Source organism: Sus scrofa, chromosome 2 (assembly GCF_054392235.1).
Source record: "Sus scrofa isolate SSC_HxYL_T2T_F1_AM1 chromosome 2, Sscrofa_HxYL_maternal_Yorkshire_Landrace_v2.0, whole genome shotgun sequence".
Classification (NCBI taxonomy): domain Eukaryota; kingdom Metazoa; phylum Chordata; class Mammalia; order Artiodactyla; family Suidae; genus Sus; species Sus scrofa.
This window is the reverse complement of record NC_139384.1, coordinates 107,479,040-107,504,912: the sequence shown is the minus strand read 5'-3', so window position 1 is coordinate 107,504,912 and position 25,873 is coordinate 107,479,040. Positions and strand designations below refer to the sequence as shown.

Here is a 25,873-nt window from a genome sequence, read left to right as displayed (position 1 = left end):
GGATAGAAAACATCAACAAAACCTCTACTTTTATCAGTCTCTAGCTCTGACATTTGGACTTGAAGTTTGGAGAGAACCTACGAGGCTGGACTGAGAATTATTTATCAATTCCAAAAGGCTTTCATTTGAGAAATCCAAGTTCCCATTTTCATAGCAAGTTTATAACTCCACATAAATGTCAAGGTTTATAGAATATTGAAACACAGCATGGGTATTTATTCAAAAAAAATCACTTGATAAATTTCAGAATGTACTATTTTGTTTATTTTTAAAGAATCTGTCAAACAATATTGTTGGATTAACTAAATAATATAGTTTTCCTGGGGTAGATTGCTATGTTCACCACAGTTATAATGTTCCTTTTTCCCACTTTCATTTGGTATTTGTGGTAGCAGATATTTGTGTGGCTGCTATTTTTTTTTTCAAAATTACTCTTAGCAGTATGCTGTTGAGGATATAGTGAGAAGGGATGCCTTTATTACAAATGCCCTCATACCTAATTTGTTTGCCATTATCCATTCTTGACAGCTTAACTATGTCCTAATGAAACTTCCCCATGAGTTCAAACATGCTCTCTTCCATAGTGCAAACAAGACTGTTGGCCAGCTGCTACCTGTTTTTCTAATTGCTGGTGATATATGGTAGAGATATGATTTAAAATTATTAACCATTTGATGTTAAAAAATCACTTTCCCTACAAAGATTCAATTGAAAATAATAATTGAATTATATTTTCATTTATAATTGTTTCCTCTATCCTTTATTAGAGTAGTAGAAATAATTTTAAAATTGTTGATTTATGTATAACTGAATTTATGTGTAACTTTGGTATGTAGCAGAAATTAATGCAACATTGTAAATCACCTATACTTCAATTAAAAAAAAGTGTTGTCATCTCAGTGTAGGCTGTGTGATAACAGCTTTATATATTTAATTTCTTTTGATCATCAAAACAACCCTAAAGAGTAGAGGAGGTGCTATGCTATACCCACATTACCAATAAGAGATATATGATACAGCACAAAGAAATTAGATAACTCAGGTCATGTTGTCAGTGATGCAAGAGCTGGGATTTCAATCTGGGCATCCTTGTTCTGAATCTTGTCCTGCTAACTGCAATGCTACACAGCCTTAGACCAACAGAAGAAGACACAGACATTAGGTGGAACTATTTATTTAAAGAGCCAAACTTTGAGTGCTTCCAAGTCGTAAACTTTTAAACTACTTATAAGTCATAGATTGTTATGGCTTGAAGGGCCTTTGGGATATTTCAGTCCTATCCACACATTGTGTGAACAGAGGATCTGAAGTCTCTGAAGTAAAGGTACTTTTCTCAACTCACAGAGCTGGTTAGAATAAGAGCCAGGATGAGAACTAGGGTCTCCTGGCTTCCCTGTGCTGATTAATTGTGTTTCCTTCTTAATTATTAAAAAAAAAGACAATCTCTAGGAGAAAGTCACTATCTTTTTCCTTGGAGGGGGGATATTTTCCATCTCAGAACATTGTATTCCATTGGTGTTCACTATGTTTCCACATGAAAACTGGGTCAAAATGTGTACTTGCCCACACATAGAGGTCTTTACATTCCAACTGCTTTCCAAAATGTTTCAAGGCAGCTTAATAACAGTTGTGGTTATGTGAGAGAAGATTTCTGGGTAGCAAAGAGTCTAACTTGTTGATAGCTGAAAGACGGTATTGATGGTTAGTGATGTTTTTGTTAGATGGAGATACTAGACATTCCCTAATCCCATTGGAAAGTACCAACGAGAGAATTTTAATAAGGCTTTTTAAAGATTCTATCTGAGAAAATGCATATGAATTTGGTATAGTCCCTGTCCTTTGGGCAGAATTTTTAACACTCTGAAATACTCAACATCTTTATGTACCAGGTAAGATCTACTTTCAACAGTTTAGGCCTGATATAATTAAGAAAAAAGTTTTCTGAGATATTCATGAGTGTAGAAAGGAGCTATGGATGTTTTCAACAAAAGAGTTCAATTTCTTTGAGTTCTATATAAGAGAAAAGAGTAATGTCAAATATCTTTAGAGGATTTTCCAACAATCTTCTCTGCCAGAGAATTATAGACTACTGTCATTTGCTCCATCTACTCCTTTTTTTTTTTTCCTCATGGAATCAGGCTACAACATCAAAAAAAGCTTCTAATCTAGACTTTTATAAATTAATTTGCTTCTGATTAATAGGACAATTTACATTTCATTAATCAATTATTTTGAGGACTTATGAGGCACATTTTTATGTTTCTGTTAGTACATTTTAGTGGGCTTTTGTTTGTTTGTTTTGTTTGCTTTTTAGGTAATAGAATGACACCCTGATCTAGCAAGTTGTGTTATTTTCATCATGGGTATTTCTCACAGGATATTCACCTCTTGGTATATTTTCTTCCATTTCATAATTTAAGTGGCTATCATCCTTGTTGTGTCATAGAAAAACAACTGTCCCCTACCAAATTCTTACTAAAAACAAGTAAAATTGATGAGATTTGTTGGATTCTTTTCATCTAGCCAAGTGGTTTTGCTTCATTTGGACAGCGCTTCAGCAGTTACTGTGACCACATCGATGAGTTATTTCTCGCCAACTGTGCAGTTCATCCTTGCATGTATTACCCATGGATATTAAAATGATCTTCATCGTAGTCCTTGCTTTAATGTTTTTGACTATCACAATCATTATCATCTGAGGAGTCCCAGCAGCATTATTTAGAGATGTACACTAGAGGGTGGTGTTTTACCTGGACACTAGACTTATCAATGCATTGGCTTTGAGGAAGAATGAAAAAATGTCTCCAGGAAATGTTCCCCATGTTTAATGTTACATAATTCTCAGCACATATGCCCCATTAACAAAGTTGATAAACCCCAGGGGATGGAAGCAGAGACTGAGTCACTTGGCGGCCTTGCTATCCCATTTCTTCAACACGTTCCTGTAGGTGTTTGGTTTTCCTGAGCTCCACATGCAGAGTGTCACTTGAAAACCAACACTGATCACTGGGTGAGAATATATTTGACTCCAACTACAGGGAATTGGAAAGCAAGTGAGGCAACTAGTGAATGTGAGTAGAGCTATTAAACTCACCGCTTCGATTTTTAAATCCCCTGCATTGTTTACATATATTTCTATGGCTGACCCGAGAAGAACAGAAACCATCAGTACTGGAGGGAAAAGTTCTTTTCTGGCAGCTCCTGTTTCTGTGCTTAGCCCCCTCTGGTTTACATGTAGTTTAAAAAAAAAAGTTTCCAATTTAGTGCAGCCCCTCTTTCATAATGTTTTGCATGAAATGATCAAAATGTTTCTAAAGGTACCCCTCCCCATAAAAATATTCATGTCAATGATAGGTTAATTTTTTTTTTTTTTTTTGCTTCTAGGCTTTTATCTTTGTGTTTTTCTCAATTGATTCTTCTAATATTGGTAAAATCTGTGCTCAAATTATGAACTCTGTTGTAGTTTCTCAGGACAAAAGTCTAAATTTTCACTGACTTTTACTTGTGAAAAAATACCTCAAAGCGGGGAAAAAAATCTCAAATGTGTTTCTCTGAAATTTCCCTTCAAGAGAAATGTATTCTTCCTGCTCTGACCAGGGGAAATTTCCTTTTAACACAAGGAAGTCTTCATCTGACTTATATTCTTTATTATTCTTTACCACTATCTGATTCAGAAAGACTGCTGGAATCAAGATCTCCTAAAATAAATTTTAAAAGGGTAATTTCATATGACCGAATTAAAATTGAATTGACCAGTTCCTATTAAAGTTAAACCCTGTCCACTACTGCCAAACTCTCTATTGAAGTCTAGGTACACACTTTCCTTCTAATGTTCCTTAACATTTGGCTCTGCTGTTCCCATGCTCCCCTTTTTTCAGTGATACGATAACATTGCAATAATACTTAAACGCTGACACAACAGAAACCCTTGCCAGTTTGGCTCTCAACCTTGGCAAGCTTTTTGTTATAGTTGCAACCGGCTTACTCCTTGAGTTGTACAAAACTTTCAGAGCTCCTCTACAGCATGTCTTATAAAGAAGACTAAAAGGAAAAGTAAGAGAGATGCTAATTTTAGACAGAGAATAGTAAATAGGACAATAAATAAAAGCTCTGTTTTGGCACATTGGAACTTTCTTTTTTCCCCTTTGAAATGTGTGATTCCTTTTCCCAAATGTTGCACTAGATTTATTTTTAAAGGTGTCATCTATTTCCATTCCAGTGCTATGTCATCTATAATTTAAATTTATGAGATAAATCTTGAGGTTCACCAGTTGGAGCAGCTGGAGAATTCTAGCCACCTTGCCATTGAAAATGCAGATTTGCTGAAGGTTTTTGTGTCTGACAAGCCCCACTGAAAGCACCTCATTCCCTTTCCTGACAAGTATCCATCAACATGTAATATTTATTCTTCTGTTTTAGTTTCACTACAAATAATTGGCGGTCCCTCAGCAAGAAGACAGTTTCCTGCTGAGGCAGCACCACCTGTATAGCTTCGCCAAGCCGAGAACAAATGCTCTGAGAAGAAAGTTTTCCTAGAACTGATGGGTAAAATGAATGAGGGATATTTACTAAAAGGAGGAAAAACCAAATCTGCTCCTTTAGTTGCATCATCATTTTTAGTTCTCCAGTCTTCCTTTTATCACTGTCAGAATAGCAACTGAATGTTTATACATATATTTTATGGCTGATAAGTAAAATATTCTTGTTGGAGTTCCCTGGTTGCTCGATGGGTTGGAATTTGGCATTGTCACTGCTATGGCTTGGGTTGCTGTTGTAGCACTGTTCAATCCCTGGCCCTGGAGCTTCTCTGTGCCATGGGTACAGCCAGAAAAAAAGGAATAAAAATATTATTTTAACTTGTCTTCCACCACCCTTCTCTAGCATGTGCGTGCTTTCTCTCCCTTTCTCTCTCTCTCTCCCTTTCTCCCTCTCTCTCTCTATATATGCATATTATATATAAACATGTATATACACACACACATATATCTGAGCATTTAACTTCACAATTATTATCTTATTGGACACAATCTATGGGTTTGCAGTGATTTACATTTTTAACGTCCAGCAAACATGGATATTATATACACAAAGGTAGCTAGTGTGAGTGATAGTGAATTAGATTGACCATGGCCTTCATATAATTGTCATGAGCTCTGGTTTTCTTGAAACTCTCAGACCTAAATCCCCCTTGTTAGGAAAGGAGATATTCTTAAAGAATTATATTTCTATGAAATGTGCATGGTTTTCCCTCAAGCAGAAAAATGTGGCAGGTAAATGAAAAAATAAACAAGTTGGTATATTGATTTTTTTTTTTTAAATACAGGAAAAACCAGAGTGCCAATTCAGGTTTACCTTAATTTCTATTGGAGGAGTCTTTAAACTTTGGGCATCAGAATTGCGTATGGCACTTCATTACAAACTGAAGCGGTAGTTGTTTTCTCTCAATTTCTGGGGAAAAAAATCCAACTGTTATTTAGTATTTCTCCTATTTTCAGCATTAATTTCATGATTAGTTTCCAGTGCTTAATATCTAGCATAACTTACATTACAGAGAGCAAAATGAATGAATGAGTAAGGGAGGGATATTAAAGTACAAACACACCAATGCCTGCATAAAAACCAGCTTTTGGTGAATGGACCCCAATCTTCTTGTTTCTTACTTTGCATTCTATGCATTTAATTTAACCTTAACATTAATAAAAAATAAAATCCCTAGTGCTGCACACCAACATTTATGCTGAATTATTCTGATGAGATGGAATTGATTAGTAGTTTGTACGTTTTCACAAAGTTGCCCCATAATTTTTAAGGATTGTGTTGTCAAAGGAAGTCTGAGAACTACCATCCAATATGCTTTACTTATATTTTTAATAATTTTTCAACCTAAGGAAAATAGCCTGATTAAATGGAATAGATTAAGTGAAATTCCAAGGGACTGTGGCAATTACTTTTTTTTAATGTATCCAGATAATGTGTTTGCAGTAAATATTTCCTGATTATCTTAGTGGTCACATGACAAATTGTAGTCAAATTAAGAGCAGAGTGCTAAGTTTTAAAAATATTTATTGAAGATTCACAGGGTGCTAAGAGTTATAACAAATGGTTAGGTGTAAGTTGAAAATTCCTGGTGTGCCACCATCCCTCATGAAAATTATAATCTAAATAGAATATATTTAACCTGTAAATGATTTACAGACCAGTTCAGGTATCATAAAGCTCACGTAACTCAGGAAGGTAATAAAGGCCAGTTTAGGGATTAACATTAAAGAGGGCTGCTGTATCAGCATATTTGCCATCACTGATGACATCTTTCCCTGGACTGGTCTTGGAATCAGGAGGCCTGAATTTACTGTTTATTCACATTCTAGCTGGGTTTCCTTGTTTAATTTGCTAACCCTTTTTTGAGAACCTTAATTCCCTCCTCCATGAGAGATGGCTAATACCACTTACCTCTAATTATTTTCTAAGGACTAAGTGGTTGACTGAGTGCTTAGTAAACTGGAAACTGTCATAAACATGTAAGATATCTTTATGATCATTTTGCCTGTGTCAGGCAAAAAAATTTAGCTGAGGATCTAAATATCATAATGATTAAATAATTGTACTGACTGATAATTTATTGCGGATTTTTTCCTTCTGTATGTATATGTGGCCAAACAATTCTCAGTTCAATGTGGTTTTTGCTTATTTATATAACACCCTTAACTGGTAGGTAGACATGACCTAAAAAAGATAATAATGCAAAGCTGTATAGTAGGATAAAAAATAGGTACCATATGCCATTCTTAATGTCAAATTGAATTGTCATTCATTAATACCAAATTCTGAATGCCAAACTCAGAATTCAGAAAATGAAACTTGTGAATTCTGAGTAAAAGATCACTATGAACTGTGAAGGTCAAAGGTGACTTCACTGGAGGACTTAGCTATAATCTGAATTTGTAAATATAGGAAGGACATTGGTAATTGAGAAGAAGAAATAGAGTATTCTTATCTCTGATCCAAAGGAATAGAAGAGCATGGCAGCAAATGAAATACCTTTTATGACCCGAGAAATATGCTTGTGCCCGGGATGTGATGTTTGTTAAAAATTTTCAATTTCTGTGTATACAATCAGGGCATGCAGTTGCTAGTTTGCTTCTAGGCTGCATCACTGAGTATTGTTCTATGTTTAGCAACCCCACATGTTAATGCTCTCCCTTGTCTTTCAAAACATTAGAATTTGAAGCCTCTTGTGTAAAATGAGGAATTTTAAAATGGGCAGTTTGAAAGTAGAAGATCAAATGTGATCACCTCTCAAGGTTTATAAGTGAAGAGGTGTGGCTTCAGATACAATGAGTGATGTAATACATATTATAATAGAAAATAAAAATATTTTAAAATGTGAAATCATGAGTTCATGAAGACTCTTTGACCCTTTTGAGAGAACTCGAAATAGGTTTAGGATCTTTAAGTTATTTGTGATTGGTAAAATTAGCCCCATTTAGTAGATGAGGAAATGGAGTCAAGAAGGTTGAAACTTGCCCAGAGGCATGCTGATAATAAGGATTAAAATATTACTTGTGTATCTATCAGGTCTCAGGTATTTTCTCCTTAAATCCTCATAAAAATTTGAGTGTGTTGTATTAATACTCCCACTTTGTGAAGGTTTTTTTTTTGTTTGGTTGGTTGGTTGGGTTTTTTGTCTTCTTAGTTTAGGGCTGCACGCACAGCATATGGAGGTTCCCAGGCTAGGGATCAGATGACAGCTGTAGCTGTTGGCCTACACCACAGTGGGATCTGAGCGGCATCTGTGACCTACACCATAGCTCATGGCAATGCTGGATCCTTAACTCACTGAACAAGGCCAGGATCGAACCTGCGTCTTCATGGATACTAGTCAGATTCGTTAACCACTGAGCCACGGCAGGAACTCCTGCGAAGGTTTTTTTTCTAATACATGTCTCAAATTGAGGCTGGGGCCTCTTGATATCATGGTATATTCCAATAATCCCAAATTTCAGACCCTGAGGACAGATAATTTTGCTCCTGCATGTTAGTAACATCAAAACCTCAAATCTAAGAAATTCAAGGTCCCAAGAAGCTCACTAGACCTTCATTTTGATGTGGATTATTAATATCTAGTCCAAGCCATAGGGCACATTGAACCCATTTGTGGTGGAAAAACTTCACATACAGCAGATATTAACAGGAAACTTCAGAGTTCTCTGAACTCTCTATTTTGTTAAAAAATTTAAAGAATATCCTTGAAAGATACAGGGAGTCAAATTGCCTAGTTTAAATAAGAGAAGTACGCAGAGACTCTGTAATTCCACACCTGCTTCTGGCCAGCCATGGCCTCTCGGGCTTTAAAAAAATGACTCAACTTTTCTCAGACCTATTTTGGATCCCTGCTGCAGAAACCTTCTGAATGAAATAAATGTCTTGCAGTTGATATCCTGCTTCAAATCTACTTGGTGCCTCAAACAGCAGGGTGTCTAGAAATACTAGTCTCTGCTATGAGAGCAGAAATCTTAAAGAGCCATGCAAATTGGATCCACCCGGTCCTTAACTTGGGCCAATTCTCCCACAGTATGTGCAGACACATTCTTAGTTGACTTGACTGCATAATAGAGATAATTATAAGCACTTACTTATCTCACAAGGGTCTACTGAAGATTAATTAGTTAATGTTGGCAGACCAAAAGTGCAATATATGTGCTAAGTATTATTATTATTACTGTGCCACTTATCTTGAAAGAATGTTGTTTCTGAAGTCATAGTGCCTATGTGCCATCTGCTCACAGCAGCCTTTACCATCTCTCTACTCAGAGACTGAATCCGGTATCTGAATAAATAGATGTGCTCAAAAAAAATATATCACACCTCCATCTGTGCTTATGGAATACGAATTCAGACATAGGCAGAAATGCAAATCAATCACAAGTGGAGAGGCTTCTCCAGTGCCCAGAGTCACATTTTGAGATGTTGCTCTAATATTCTTGCTTTTCATTTTAGAATCCGCTAACTCACGATGCGAGGCTTCTGTGAAACTCTCTCTTCTGCATCTGAAATAGGGTGTCACGTTAGAGGCCTGAACTGCCTTCTCTTTTGTTCCCAGAGAGTTGAAAGAGAAAACTTCCCTAGAACACGTTTACTGCCTATCTTTTGTAGAAATTAGCTCCATGATTTTAAGTGTTTTAGATATTAGTATAATTATTAGCAGCTAATGAGTTTTTAAAGGCTCCTACATGAAATCATGGTTTTGAAATTTCCCTCCTGCTAGAATTCTAACTAGGTTACAGACAACATGACATGATCTATGACCCATTTTTCCGAATGACTAAAGAATGAAGATACAGCTTCTTATGAATAAGCGCTCCTTCCCGAACATGACAGGGCACTGCAATTGTGAAAGCTCTGAAAATCAGAGAGATTAAAACCTTGAACTAAAATTATCCAAATGTTTCACGCATGCCACTGCAGTAATATAAATACCATTCTTTGCATTTGAAAAAGTTATTGGTATCACAATTATCATAGATATTTAATATTCTTCCACAGTAGGTGGCTCAATGGAATTATTTCTTCCTCCATCATCCTACCAGCTTTTCCTTGAGTCAGCTGCAGAAAGTAAATTTATCTTCTATTCGAAACTTGCCTCATTTGATCCATATACACAGGATAATTCCAGTAACATTTTTGTTTAGCTTTATCTATTTTTTTTTCTTTTGTATCCAGTTTGTTCACAAATTTCTCATCTAATCCACGGGAATGCTAAAACATCTTTTATGGTGCTTGTGGAATTAATCAAGTAGGAAATAAATTCCGGTTCATTAAAGCTTCTGTGACCTGTTATATGCATAACCTGATCTCATGTAGGATGCAAGTAACATTTGAATTCAATTCATCTAATCTGAATTATGCATCCATCTTATGAAATCATTAGGTTTTAGGAATATTAAGAGGAATGAAATACCATGCCTAGTCTCCACTTGGAAGATAAATCTATAACTAACTATATTGAAATGATAGGTTCCAAACTAGGCAATTTGAGTATGTTTTGAGAGAGCTCAGAAGAGGGAATGATTCATTCTCTTGAGAGTCAGGAAAGAGACTTTCAGAAGGCTTCAGATAGATGATATTCGAATTGGGCTGTAAGGAATGAAAACAGCATCGGGAGGTGGAAAAGACATTGAAGGCACACTTGTCTATTCTAACTCTATACTTCCAAGCAGACTGATACGTCCTTGAACTACACTGTCCTATCCTGTTAAAAATGAGCCCTGGACACACTTCACCTTTTAAAAAACTTTGTTCTTACTTAGACTCTTCGAGTTTACTCCCTTCTTAAATCTCAGATCCCTTGACCTAGTTTTCAGTTGCTTGTTCCTACACTTGAAAAATAGATGTCTTTCCCAATTTTGAACTTCCCCTTGGACATAGTTTTAACTATTTCCAAAAGCACAGCGTTCCAGATATCACCCACCTGATATCCCTGCAAAGTTCACATTGGACACCTAGAGGGAACTTGAATATTTTCAGGCAGAAGAAACTATAGGAAAAAGGCATGACAACAAAGGTCAGGACTTGTGTGAGGAAAAGCAAGCCTTCGGGTGGGGCCAAAGCTCTCTGTTCCCTCAGGCATCAGGACATTTGACAGAATGATGTAACCAACCCTACAATAGCAGTGATACTGTGAAATAGCACAGGTAATCCTACACTAGCAATGCTTTAGCCCATCCCTTAGAAAATGCTAATTATAGATGGAGTATGCACACACAAATAGTCTTAACTCCCTAAACAACCCTGACATCATTTCTTCTTCGAGAAGATGGTCTAATCTGTAATTTCTTGAACCAAGATTCTGCTCATTTAGTGGTCCAAGTTTCTCAGGGAATAGCTCTTTAGAACATCTAAAAAAATTAAATATTTTGTATACTTCCTGATTACTAATTTGTAATCATAGAGTGGATGTAAAAGGATTCAGTGGCTTGAATCTTGGGCATTTTAGAGCCTGGTTGCCTTTGCCAATCCATTTTGTTAGTGATACACTAATATCCCATCAGATAGGAAGTTGAGGTTGCAAGCTAGATTTGCTGATCTTTAATGGTACTTACATTATTGGATAGACCAAGAATCTGAAACCCCTGTGTCCCCTCAGGAATAAGGATATGATGGAGTGGGGCTAGCTCAGAAGGCTTGCAGCAAGATAACTTATGCAGTGCCTGCTCTGTAGACTAAAAAAGGGAGTCTGGACTCAGGGCTGTAAATTTGGCACTGTCCATGAGTTCTAAATTGACTTTAAAATGAATGAGGTAATGGAATACTCAGACAGAAGGCTCACCCATTATAGAAATACACCTCAAATTGGTCCTTCTTTTGGTAAAGGCTAAGGAGTACTTCGAGTTAAAACTTGGCAAATTATTTGCTTACCAGGTCTTGCTGGGATTTGAATTAACTGTTACAATGATAAAAATTTTCCTAGAAACTAAATAAAAAAGCCAATATAAACGTTACAGAAAGGCTTCAGAAAATTTCAGAATTAACCATTTGATCTAGTTAGCACCTCTAGTTTTGTTGGTATAGTCCATTTAAAACAGCTTTCTATGAGGGGATAAAGAGTGAAATTGAAGCAAATTACACATATGGCATGGGCCTATCTATTTATGTAATGGAAGAAGAGGCAGAAAACAGAGAGAGGAAAATTAGAAGAAAAGAGAAAGCATGAAGAAACAAATAAAATGCTCCTTTAGCAGACCAGAGACATTCTCAATCAGCTCATTAAAAACAACAACAAATTAAAGAGTATTTAAAAAGCATTCAAAACCCATCCAGCTGAATATAACCCACATGTCTCTGTGAGATTTTCACATTGGTCAGGAGTCGCTTAGTGAATTGAGACCCTATTAAGTTGCATGTGGTTTCCATTCTCTTGATTTTATAGCTTTTTAGAATTTACTTTGGATCTGTTGGGACCTCTAATCATTTTCTGGCCTGAAGATGCTATTGCAGACAATACCACAAAGATAATCTCTCTCATATAGTCATTCCGTCACACTAAAATCCTGGAATCTATTCAACATTAATGTGTCATAATTTAATCCTCACAACCATGTTATAAACTTGTTACCCATCTCTATTTTGTCACTCAGTTGAGGCTGTTAAGATTGAATAACTTGCCCAAATAAGTGGTACAACATCTTCAAACCAAGATTATCTAAATATAATTCCTACACTGTTTCCTCTAAATCACACACATGCTACTAAGTTCTTATAAGTTCATTTATATATATGTATCTTTATGCAGTTGCATTATTAGAATTTAGAAAGATTACCATGATCATTGAACATCTCTTTGCCTTTCCTTGACCTCCAGATTTATTTTTGCCTTTAGCCGGCAAATATTAAGGTGGGAAATTATGACATGAAATCTTATCAAACTTGTACTACTTCTGTCAAATTTATTGGTCACTGCCAAATAATGAAAATAGGAAGTTTATAAAGAGACTAATGCTTATTTTAACCTATAGTTTTTAATTTTTTAACTTAAAAAGTGATGTATATGTGCAAAAAATTCCAAACTGTGAAGGTTTTGTAATGTGAAAAATGATCCTTCCTCCCATCCTTGCTCTGTACTCCCAGTTTTCGAGTTAGAGTCTTTTGCGGATATTTCAAAAAATATTTACGTATACATGCAGACACAAAATATTTATTTTTAATATTTTATTTTAGTGGTATTTTCATTATCAGTTCCATGGCTTATCTTGCTTTTTACAGCTGCAGAGTATTTCATTTATGGGTAGCTTGAATTTGATTTAACCCATCTATGACTGCTTGACGTTTAGAGATTTTTTTCAGACTTTTTTTCTATGATGCAAAAAACATCATTATTTCTTATTTCTTGTTTATGGATATATATATAAATGCTGGATAAATGCCTTGAAGTGGCATTAGTGACTCAAAGACTCAGTTAAGTTTATAATTAGGTATGTCTGACTCAATTTTCCTTCTGTATGTACCTATTTTCCAGTTCACTTATAATGTGTAAAATAAATTTACATGTGTTTATTATAAGTAAAAATTATCTTATATGATAAGATTTATAAAATGGTTTTTAATTCTTTGTATTGTGAGCTTTAGGGCATAATTTTTAGTACTTAAATGTATTAATATTTTCTAATGCTGCAGAAAGAGTATTTCAATATCAAACTATTTTTATTGTCATCTTTCATGCTTTTAAAGTTTTATTTTTACATTTAAATCTTGATACATCTGGAATTTATTGGGATCTACACTTAGGGAAATGTCCAGCTTTTTTTTTTTTTTGGTGGTTAGCTGGTTGTTCTAACATTGTTTATTGAGAAAGCTGTTTTTTTTCATTCATTTAAAATTCCAACTTCATCATACAAGAAATTCTCATAGGTATTTCTGTTTATTTTCTTGACTTTTCCATTTAATTGATCAATCTGCCTGTTTAGCAACTGGCACTACACACTTAGTCATATTAAAATGTATTTTACTATCTTACCAAGGTATTCTCCTTTACTACTTTATTTTTCCAGAAACTGCCAATTTTTTCACATTTATTTTTACATAAAAAAATTTTAAATCAGCTAGCTCAATTTCCAAAAATAAGGGTGTTAGGATTTTATTTGGATCGTGTGAAATCTGTAGATTAATTTAGTTTGAACTTAGATTTTTACAATACTGTCTTCTTTGCAGGAATAAGTTTTGTCTTTTTTCCTTTTCAAGCCTTTGAGAAATACATATACTTTTGTAGAATTAAAATTTCTTTTCATAGAGATTTTTCACATTTTGTGATTAACTTCATACTTAAGTATTTGTTCTTATTTTAAAGATGAGATTCTTATTATTCTGTATTTTATAGCTGGATAGGTTTGTTTCCAGAAAAGAAACAATTTTCAAATATTCATTTATTTGTATTCGGCTCCCTCAGTAAATATTTCTATTGCTTTTAATTTTAGTTGTTTTCCAGTTGTATAATCATCTGAAAAAAATGTTTTTATCCTTTCCAGTAATTATATCTCTTTTGTTTAAAATCACTTTAAATTTCTAAAAAATATTTTAAAGTACATCATCTGGTATGGCTAAGATAATATTAAATATATAAATAATACTGATAATAACAAATGTCCTGTTTTCTTGTTACCAAATTTAATGAGAATGCTTCTAATATTTCCCTATGTTCATGGATTTTGCTTTCAGGCATATGTCTCAAACAGACTATAAACTTGTGTAAAATATTTTATACAACTTTACGAAGAATTTTAAAAATCAAGATTAGATATTAATTTTTATCAAAGAGCTTTAAAAGATATCATTAATTTTATTTTTAATATTTAATATACATTGATAAATTTTATGTAAGTATGTTTGTTTTTATATCTCTCGAATAAACATTATTAATCACGTCCTATCCTTCTAATATTCTGGGAATTTCCTCCTTTTGTTTTGTTTTATATACAAAAGCAGTTTGGGACTCTGTTTTTTTTCTTCCTTTTTAAACCTGGAAAGATAGTTTTCCAGATTTAGAACATTAATTTTATGTTGACTTCATAAAAGATAAGTTTGGAAGTTATGTATTTTTATGTTTTCTAGAATATTTAAAGTCGCTTTGTAATTTTCTATTTCTTAGAGCATGGATTGAATTCATCACTGAAACTGGTTTAGGAAATGTTTCACTGTTTAAGAATATGTAAAGATAAATATCTTTCTTAATTTTTCCCACAAGAAAATTGGAAAGTTTGCTTTCACCTGATTTGTCTTGCCTTTAGGACCAATTTTGTTATTTTTTTATTATAAAAAAAGCAGTCATTCTAGTCATACTATCAAATTTATCTTCAGTGTCTGACAAATTCCTCTCATAATTAGTTTCATTTTCTCTGCATCTGTATTTACTAACAAATTCTAATTTTTCCTATTTTATTATACATAATTTATCCTTATTTTTCCAAGATCAGTTTATATGTACACACATATACACACATACATACACACAGAGGGACACACAAACATATTTTTAGTTTCATATTTGTATATAATCATATATGTGTATAATGCACTGTATTATGTATATATAATATATAATTACATACACATTTAATTTTTCTTTTTATTATGCATGCTTTCCCCAGTATTATTTTTCAATATTATTTACATATATATGTATATGTATACATGCATAATATATATTCAGTTATATATGATACATATTTATATGCACACACATCAACCAATTAGTAAATTTGCTTCGTTACCAATTTAATAATTTTGTATCACTTCTAATTCCTTCCTTTTGCTTTCCTTAGTTACATGTTACTGCTACTTTTTAAATTTCCTTAGTAGAATATTTTATTAAATTATTTCATCCTTGTTGAGAAAGGATATTATTAAAACCTATTAATTTTCTTTTGATCAAAATCTTAGTCAATTGTCAAAGGTTCTGATATATAATGACTTAGTATTATTTTCTTGATATTCTACACTTTTGCTTTTTTTTTAACTCTTGAGTTGCTGAACATAGAACTTCTAAATCTTTAAACAGTTGGTATATAGGTTTTTCCTTTTGTGTTAGCATAATTATAATATATTATAAGCAGGGGATTTCTCTATATTGATTTCTTTTTTTAAAAAAGTCACTTTAAATTTTCTTTATAACCTCGTCTGTAAGCTATTTTATACATGAATATTGATATATTTCACTACAAGACCATATACATGTTTATTTGGTTTCTTTGACAAAACAAGCTCAAAAATATGTTAAAAATGCTCTACTGCTGTTAATGTCTTCTATTTTTAGTAAAATATTTTAACTCCTTTAAGTGTTCTTCTCCTTAATTTCAACTATAATATTAATATCATATATTTTGCTTTCTTTTCTGTTAACATTTTCCCAAGTTGTCTTTTCCCATTCATTTCTTATATTACTTTAAAGCCACTTATTTTAAAAGTTTACTTTATTTCACTATGGGATTGGGCTTTCTTGCCGATCAAATTAGACAGTCTTATATTCTTAATTGATTATTTTATTTACCTTCATTGATGTGAGAAATATGATTGATCTTAGTACAACATCTGATTCATATTTCATATTTATTTGCATTTATTTGCATTTATTGTACTTTTTTGGTGCTTCTTTTTTTTCTTGTGATTGTTTGGAAAGTTTATAGACAAATTCTATGTATGTTTAATCACATAAAAAAGTATTTCTTAATTCATTAACTTTAGAAAGTATATTTACTCTCTACATAAAAAGATAAACAAATTAGCTCACTTATACTTTTGTTACTCTCACCTCCGTATATATAATATATTAGTTTTGGTTAATTTTTTGACAATCATTAACTGTTATCAGTAAAACTTATTTCACAAAATTAGACAATATCTACTCAGTTCTCACCTTGCAAATAATTGTACACATGCTTCATCAAGCTTCTCTTTCCCTAAAATCTCTCTCAGTTTTGCTGTTTATATCGTTATATAACTGACAGGTAATAATAATAATACCCACATTGTTTATCATTAGTTATTTCATATAAATGGAATCAATGCTCACCATTGATTATAATCTCAAGTTTTCATTCCTGGTCTTTATTTTGATGCATCTCAAATGCATCATAGGTTGGATTTCATGATTAAGTAGTTTTTGAATGTGCTTGAATGCACATTGGATGGCTTGGACTCTATGTAATTTCTGTTGTCTTCATTATTAAAAGACATTTCTTGGGGGGGGAATAAAATATTCAGGCCACCTTTTCTTTCTCTTAACAATCTGCTCTCTACTTTTTTTTTTGGTCTTTTTAGGGCCACACCCACAGCACATGGAAGTTCCCAGGCTAGGGATCCAATAGGAGCTACAGCTGCATGCCTTCACCACAACCACAGCAACTCCAGATCCAAGCCATGTCTGTGACCTACACCACAGCACACAGCAACACCAAATCCTTAACACAATGAGCGAGGCCAGGAATTGAACCTGCAGCCTCATGGATGCTAGTCAGATTCATTTCTGCTGAGCGAACTCCTATTTTTTTTCTTTTATTGTCTATGTATTTTGCTGTGTTGTCTACTTAAGATTAGTTTTTTATACATAAAATCCAGCAAGTGTTCCAGTATGTGTGGTGATGTCAGTTGAGCAATATCACTTTTTTATCCTTGTAAAATAATTTATAATTTTCACATACAAATTCAGATCTTTATTATTTCAGTGTGTCAAGGGTCTTATTATGAAACTTAATGTGTTCCTTAAAAATGTAAACTATATATGTATATGCATGATATACACTCACATAATAGAATTTATCTCCCTTATCTTTTATGACTAAGCGTTTATTTTCTCCATTTAATTATTTTCTCTTTATTCAAGTTGATCTTCCATGTCCCTAGTTGTGTTTTCCATATTGTCTCTACTACATGTTGTTTCTTTTAATGTACCTCATTTTCAAAATGGTTTTAGTTTTGACTTCCATTTTTATTTTTAACATTTTACTTCTTTTCTGGTGTCATCATTTGCTGTCCCTCCTTGACTACATGTATCTCTTCCTTGAACTCCTTAAAAATATTTTTTCTTTCTATAAGCCATAATGAAGAAAGATTTTTTCCAAGGCTCTCTACTTTCTTTCATTACATGTGTAATCTTCTGATGCACGATCTCATGCTGGTCTCCTTCTGAATATCATCCCAATTGAATTGGAGCAGCACATATGGTTCAGCTTTTTAGTCATGAAATAAATAAAGAGGAAGGAGTCTTGGTGAAGTGGGGCACTTACTGCTTCAATTTGGATATTTTATTATAAGCTCTGCTAGGACATTTGCCTTATTGAAATAACTCAACAGAGGGAGCCAGTTTTTTCCTATTTTATATTGAGCAAAATATCGGCATGGTTCTCAGTGATGCGTGCTGCAAAGTATTTATGCAGTAATATGTCTTGTCAATAAAAGAATGGAAATGGTTTCAGCTGGAGGCAGCAAGTTGCAGTGGTTACAGGCACAGCCTATAGAACCAGATAGCCTTCCTGGGTTAAAACTTCACTTCACTTCCTAGCTAAGTGTTTGAAGAACTGGTCTTCTCTCTGAACTGCCCACCTGTATCTACCTCACAGACTTACTGTTAATATCAGTGTCATAATGTGCACTCGGTACATAATAAGGGCTCACTCAGATTTCATGAACACTATTGTAGAGACAAAGTGTACTTAATGGTGAGGACTGCTTGGGTTCAAGTACCAGCTCTGCCACTTACTAGCTATGTAACCTTGTGCAGTTTACTCAACTGTTCTAAACCTCTGCTTCCTCACATGCAAGAAGATTATGTTAATCCTTATTTCATAGAGTATAGCAGAAACTTTATATAACATTCTGCTTATAGTAAGGGCTCAGTAGCTTTATTGATAATCACTGTTCTTTAACCCACACGAAAGTTTTCTTTAGCATAGAATCAAAGTGTATTTTAATCATGATCCATTTATTGGTATTAAATAATGCCTGAACATATGTACCTCAAGACATTTATGATGTGACAGTATTCACCCTGGGATTTTTTTTCTAACCATTTTTAAATTGAAATTTAGTTAATTTACAATGTTGTGTTAGTTTAAGGTGTACAGAAAAATGACTCTGTTCTATATATGTATATATATTTTTTTCCTTTTCACATTATTTCTGTTATAGGTTTTTATGAGATATTGAATTCTGTTCCTGTGCTATACAACAGGTCTTCGTTGGTTATCTGTTTTATATATAGTACTATGTATATGTTAATCCCAAACCCCTAATTGTTCTCACTCCTCCCACCCTGCCCCACTATTCTCTTTGGTAACCTGAAGTTTGTGTTCTATGTCTGTGAATCTATATAGGTTTTTAAAGTTGATTTATATCATTTTTTTGGTTTTCATACACAAGTGGTATCATATGTTATTTGTCTTTCTCTGCCTGAATTACCTCACTTAGTACTTTAAGCTCTAGGTCCATCTATGTTGCTGCAAATGGCATTATTTCATTATTTCTATGGCTGAGTGATATTCTAGTGTGTATACTGCATCTTCTTTATCCATTTCTCTAAGGATGGACACTTAGGTTGCTTCCATGTAGTGGCTGCTGTAAATAGTGTTGCTGTGAACATCGGAATGTGTGTGTCTTTTCAAATTACAGTTTTCTTCAGATATATGCCTTGGGGAGAGATTGCAAGATCATGTAATAGTTCTGTTTTTAGTTCATTTTTTTTAAATTTTGGGGCGTCTTTTTTTCTAGGGCCACACTTGAGGCATATGAAATTTCGCAGGCTAAGGATCACTTCAGAGCTGCAGCTGCTGGCTTACACCACAGCAACACAGGCTCCAAGCCCCACCTACAGCCTATACCACAGCTCACAGCAATGCCAGATCCTTAACCCACTGAGCAAGGAGGCCAGGGATAAACCCACATCCTCATGGATACTAGTCAGTTTTCTTAACACACGACAGCAGGAACTCCTATTTTTACTTTTTTAAGGAAGCTCCATATTTTTCACCAGTGGCTGTACTAATTTATGTTCCCAACAACAGTGTAAGAGGGTTCCTTTTTTTCTATACCCTCTCTAGCATTTATTACTTTTAGACTTTTTGGTGATGGCTGTTCTGCCTGGAATAAAATGATAATTCACTGCAGTTTTTATTTCCATTTCTCTAATAATTAGTGATATCGTATATCTTTTCATGTGCCTATTGGCCATCTGCATGTCTTCTTTGGAGAAATGCCTGTTTAGGTCTTCTAGTAATTTTTTTATGTTGTTGTCTTTCTTAAAGTTTTGAGTTGTATGAGCTATTTGTATATTTTTTGGTATTAATCCCTTGTCAGTAGCATTATCTACAACCATTTTTTCCCAGTCTATATGTTGTCTTTTCATTTTGTTTATGGTTTCCTTTTCTGTGCCAAAGATTTTTCATTTAATTAGATCCCATTTGTTTATTTTTATTTCCACTACTCTAGGAGATGGATCAAAAAACTTTTGCTATGATTTAAGTAAAAGAGTGTTCTACCTACATTTTTCCCTAGGAGTTTTATAGTATCAACTAGAATTTATCCATTTTGAGTGTATTTTTGTGTATGGTGTTAGAGAATGTTATAATTTCATTCTTTTACATGTAGCTGTCCAATTTTCCCTATACCACTTATTAAAGAGTATGTCTTTTCCCAGTTGTATACTCTCACCTCCTCTGTTACAGATTAATTGACCATAAATGTGTGAGTTTATTTCTCATCTGTTCCATTGATCTATATGTCTGTTTTTCTACTAGTACCATAATGTTTTGATGACTGTAGCTTTGTAGATTAGTCTAAAGTCAGCATGACTTTTCTGAGACAATATTCTTTCTCAAGATCGTTTTGGCTATTCAGGGTCTTTTGTATTTCCATACAAATTTTAAATTTGGGGGAGTGATGAATTTGTTTAGTTCTGTGAAAAATGCCATTGGTAATTTGACAGGGATTACATTGAATCTGTAGATTGTCTTGGGTAGTACAGTCATTTTAACAATATTGATTCTTCAAATCCAAGAGTACAATATATCTTTTCCTCTGTATCATCTTCAGTTTCTTTGATCAGGATCTTATAATTTTTTTTAATAATTTTTGTCTCCTTAGGTTGGTTTATTCCTAGGTATTTTATTCTTTTTGATGCAGTGGTAAATGGGATTTTTTCCTTAATTTCTATTTCTGAACTTTGTTAGTGTATAGAGATACAACAGATTTCTGTGTGTTAATTTTGTATCCTACAACTTTACCCAATTCATTGTTGAGCTGTAGTAGTTTTCTGGTGGAGTCTTTAGGATTTTCTATGTATAGTATCATGTCATCTACAGTAACAGTTTTACTTCTTCCTTTCCTATTTGGATTCATTTATTTATTTTTCTTCTCTGATTGTTGTGGCTAGGACTTCCTAAACTATGTTAAATAAAGTGGTGAGAATGGACATCTTTGTCTTGTTCTTTATCTTAGAGGAAATGCTTTCAGCTTTTCACTGTTGAATATGATGTTAGATGGTTAGATGTGAGTTTGTGCTATGTGGCCTATATCATATTGAGTTATTTCTCTCTGTGCTCACTTTCTGAAAAGGTTTTTTTTTTAATCATAAATGGATGTTAAATTTTTTTTCAAAATGTTTTCTGCATCTACTAAGGTTTTAATATCATTTTTATTCTTTAGTTTGTTAATGTGATATATCACATTGATTGCTTTGTGGATACTATCCTTGCTTCCCTGGGATAAACCCTTGTTGACCATAATACATGATCCTTTTAATGTTTGTTGTATTCACTTTGTTTGCATTTTGTTGAGGATTTTACATCTATGTTAATCAGTAATATTGACCTGTAATTTTCATTTGCTGTGATATCTTTTCTGGTTTCAGTATCAATGTGATGATGGCCAAGTGTTCCTTCCTCTGCAAATTTTTGGAATACTTTCAGAAATTAACTCTTCTCTAAATGTTTGGTAACATTCCCCTGTGAAGCTATCTGGTCTTGGCCTTTGTTTATTGGGAGTTTTTAAGTTGCTCATATAATATCAGTACTGATAATTTGTGTTCATATTTTTTATTGTGAGATTAAATTTTTTGATACTCTACATTTCTAAGAATTTGTCCATTCCTTCTAGGTTGTCCACTTTATCAATGTATAGGTGCTTATAGTAGTCTCTTATGATCTTTTGTATTTCTCAGGTATCAGTTGTATCCATTTTCATTTCTGATTTTATTGATTTGAGCCCTCTCTTTTTTATTGATGAGTCTGACTAAAGTTTTATCAATTTTGTTTGTCTTTTCAAAGAACTAGGCTTTAATTTTATTGTTATTTTCTGTTTTTTGTTTGTTTGTTTTTTGTTTTTGTTTTATTTATTTCTGCCCTGTTCTTTCTGATTTCTTATACTCACTTTGTGGGGGTTTTTGTTTTGTTTTGTTGTTTTGTTTTGTTTTTTGCTTTAGGTGTAAGGTTAGGTTGTTTTTTTTGAGATTTTTCTTTTTTCCTGAGGTAAGCTTGTATCGCTATAAACTTCCCTCTTAGATCTGCTTTTGATGCACCTCATAGGTTTGGAATTATCATGTTTTCATTATCATTTGTCTCTAGGTATTTTTTGAATTGCTTTTTGATTTCTTCAGTGATCCTTTTTTGGTTAGTAGCATATTTAGTCTCTACAGGTTTTTTTTTTTTTTTTCAGTTTTGTTCTTGTAGTTAATTTCTAGCCTCATAATGCTATGGTCAGAAAAGATACTTGATATGGTTTCAGTTTTCTTAAATTTACTGAGGCTTCCTTTGTGACCCAGCATGTGATCTATCCTGGAGAATATTCCATGTGTACTTGAAAAGAATGTGTATCCTGATGCTTTTGGGATGCAGTCCTCTCTCTATATATGTATATCAATAAATTTCATATGGTCTAATATGTCATTTAAGTCTTGTGTTTGCTTATTGATTTTCTGTCTACATGTTATGTCCATTGATGTAAGTGGGATGTTAAAGTCCCCCACTATTATTGTGTTACTGTCAATTTCTCCTTTTTGTCTGTTAAGATTTGTCTTATATATTGAGATACTCCTATGTTGAGTGCATGCATATTTACAAATGTTATATCTTCTTGGGTTAATCCCTTGATCATTATGTAGTGTTCCTTGTCTCTTGTGACAATCTCTTTAAAGTCTGTTTTGTCTGATATATATATATATAGCTACTCTAGCTTTCCTTTGATTTCCTTTTTTGTGAAATACCTTTTTCCATCCCCTCACTTTCAGTCTGTATGTGTCACTATATCTGAAGTGAGTCTCTCGTAGACAACATATATACAGTTTTTGTTTGTGAATCCATTAAGTCCATTTTGGCAGCTGCATTTAGTCCATTTACATTGAAGGTAATATCAATATGTATGTTCCTATAGCCATTTTATTAATTGGTTTGGATTTGTCTTTGTAGGTCTCCCCTCTCCTTTCTTCTTTTGCTTTCTTCTCTTGTGATTTGAGACTATCTTTAGTGTTGGTTTGGATACTTTTTCTTTTTTCTGTATATATGTGTTACAGGTTTTTGTTTTGTGGTTACCATGAATTTTTTGTATAGTAATCTATACAAAAATATACTGCATCTTTTATACTGCTTCTCTCTTAATTTCAAATGCATTTTACATACCATGCATTAGTACTCTCCTCCTTTGTGACTACTGTCGGGTTCTACATCTACTAGTTTTGTGTATCCCTTAACTGCTTATTATATATAAGTGATTCTGCTACATATGTCTTTTAACCTTCCTCATAGCTTTGTGTGTGGATGATTTCCTCCCTTGACTGTATATTTTCCTTTACCAGTGAGCTTTTCTATTTTGCAGTTTTCCTGCTTCTAGTTGTGCCCTTTTCTTTCCCACCTAAAAAAGTTCTTTTAGCATTTGTTGTAGAGCTGGTTAGTTGGTACTGAACTTTTTAAAAAGCTTTTAATTTCTCTATCAAATTCCAATCAAATCCTTTCTGGGTAAAGGATTCTTGATTGTAAGTTTTTCTCTTTCATCATTTTAAGTATATGATGCTTCTCCTCTCTGGCTTGTAGAGTTTCTGTTGAAAAATCAGTTGATAGCCTGATAGTCTTTAGGCAGCCTTTCTGCTTATGGGTGGGGAATTGTGTCCTCAACAGTTAGTTATTTGGCTTGAGGTGTCCTGGCACTGGAGCCTACAGTCTGTTGGGTGGGGCCAGGTCTTAATGCTACTGACTCAAGTAAGACGTCATGTTCCATGACATTTCATGCAGATGAATACTCCCAAATATGTCTTTCTTCATTATCTATGTCCTCATGGTGAGCCAGAGCCACCCCTCACCTCCCCAGGATATCCTTCAAGACCAGAAGGTATGTCTGGTGCAAGCTCTACAAGATTACTACTTTTATCCTTAGTCTTGGCATATGAGATTTTGTGTGCTCCCTTTAAAAATGAAGTTTCTCCTTATCCTAGTCCTGTGGAGTTCCTGTAGTCAAGCCCTGATGGCATTCAGTGCCAAATGCTCTGGGGATTCCTCTTCCTGGCACCCAGCAGTCTCACACCTGTGGGAAAACCTCTGTAATGTAATTATTCTACAGTTTGTGGGTCTCCCATCTGGGGGTATAGGATTTGATTATATCACAAGTCCACCTCTCCTACTGATCCTGTTGTGGATCCTTCTTTATGTCTTTAGATGTAGAAGATCATTTCTGGTTGGTTTCACACTTGTACAGTGATGGCTATTCTATAGATTGTTTTGATTTTGATGTACTCATGAAAATACCTCAGTATTTAGTATAGTAATAACTTAGTAAATGGTTGTAGAATGAATAACCTTTAATAGAAGGAGTGATGTGACACTGGTACCAATTCTTCCCAGCATTGTGCCCCCACCCTTTTGTTTTACTGTTGAAAGGATATTGAGTTCCATTTTTCAATGGTTCCTATTTGATGATCTAATCTTATCTATCCTATTTTTGTCTTGTTTTCAGCAACATTTTTGTTTGTTTCTATTTTAACAGTACCAGATATCTATAGAAATGTACCATGATTGGCAGGAATTCAAAGTCCAATATAAAGATTATTATCTCCCAGGATCAAGCCTATAATTCAGATTTAGTTAAAGATTGATTTAATTACAGCCCATCTAGGTGGGCTACATGGTTACAATATTTATTTTAAACATTAGCTTGATACAGAGAACTTTCAGTTTCATATTTTCCACTTAATTTATTTGACTCATCTTTGTTTGTTTTTACTCCTTGGTTTAGCATAAAAGTAGCTTTCCATCTCCAAACAGTTGTCATGCTTCATTTCCCCAGCTGCAATAGAATGGCCAGTCTCTGTGTGTAATACTTGTTTAACTTGTTTACTGCAGTCATTATCTTTATTATTGTTATCATTACTATTTACTGAGTGCTAGAAACCTGGTAAACACTTTTAAATACATAAATCAAATGTAGTTTCTGCCCCGACAGCTCCTTTCCCAGATTCTACAATGGATACTATAGAAAAATAAAGTAGTAAGGGAACACGTCACATTAGGTCATCCAGGGTTAATACCATCTCATACCCAATTCATTCTTTAATGTTTCTGTGTACATCTCTTGAACTAAATTATTTGAGGAATATGAAAAAGTAAAAGGCATATTGAAAAATTTGCAATTTAGTTCGGAAGACCAAATATACTCATACAATTTGACTAGACAAAAATTACAACGTGCTCTGTGATAGTCCGTAAATATGCAGTGGATCTTCTACTAAATGCCAGGTATGAAGAGAGGCTCGGCATTCAAAAATGGTTGAGACAAGTCTATAACTTCAAAGAACTAAAAGCTTGATGCAGGAGAAAATATCACTCAATATTGTTACTACTAAAAGCTGATGTTTATTGCAAAGTTGCTATATGTACAGTTACTCTTTATTTTTTTATATTTGTCTTTTGTCTTTTTTTTTAGGGCTGCATTTGCAGCATAAGGAGGTTCCCAGGCTGGGGGTCTAATCAGAGCTGTGGCTGCTGGCCTACACCAGAGCCACAGCAACACAGGATCCGAGACACATCTGAGACCTACACCACAGCTCATGGCAATGTCGGATCCTTAACCCACTGAGCAAGGCCAGGAATCAAACCTGCAACCTCATGGTTCCTAGTTGGATTCATTTCTACTGCACCACAACAGGAGCTCCCAGTTACTCTTTAATATGCATTTCACATTCTAACATAATTCCCACAATAGTTCTACTCAGTAAGTCATTATTGTTTTAAAAATGAGGAAATGAAGGCACAGAATGTTGCGATAACTTGCTCCAGATTATCTAACTTAGTAAAGCAAACACTACATGAGGACTAAAGAAATCAAAGTGAAGGTGAGATAAAATGGATTAAGA

General features: G+C 33.8%; 2 protein-coding genes across 5 annotated transcripts in view; one reads left to right on the top strand and one right to left on the bottom strand.

The window, feature by feature from the left end:
• The window catches only part of LOC110259422 (endogenous retrovirus group K member 9 Gag polyprotein), a 789,250-nt gene that overhangs the window by 450,769 nt on the left and 312,608 nt on the right, over window positions 1–25,873 (top strand). The window contains exon 11 of one of the 4 annotated variants that reach the window (XR_014838261.1): window positions 4,420–7,389. The exons of 2 other annotated variants lie outside the window; for them this stretch is intronic. The gene's annotated coding sequence lies outside the window, so the exon portion shown is untranslated. Of the gene's footprint in view, window positions 1–4,419; window positions 7,390–25,873 lie in introns of those variants that run through there. One more of the 4 variants, XR_014838259.1, reaches the window with a different exon arrangement.
• Window positions 3,360–25,873, bottom strand: part of LOC110259421 (uncharacterized) — a 574,595-nt gene continuing 552,081 nt past the window's right edge. Inside the window, exon 11 of the transcript XR_014838267.1 lies at window positions 3,360–4,041. The gene's annotated coding sequence lies outside the window, so the exon portion shown is untranslated. The remainder of the gene's footprint in view (window positions 4,042–25,873) is intronic.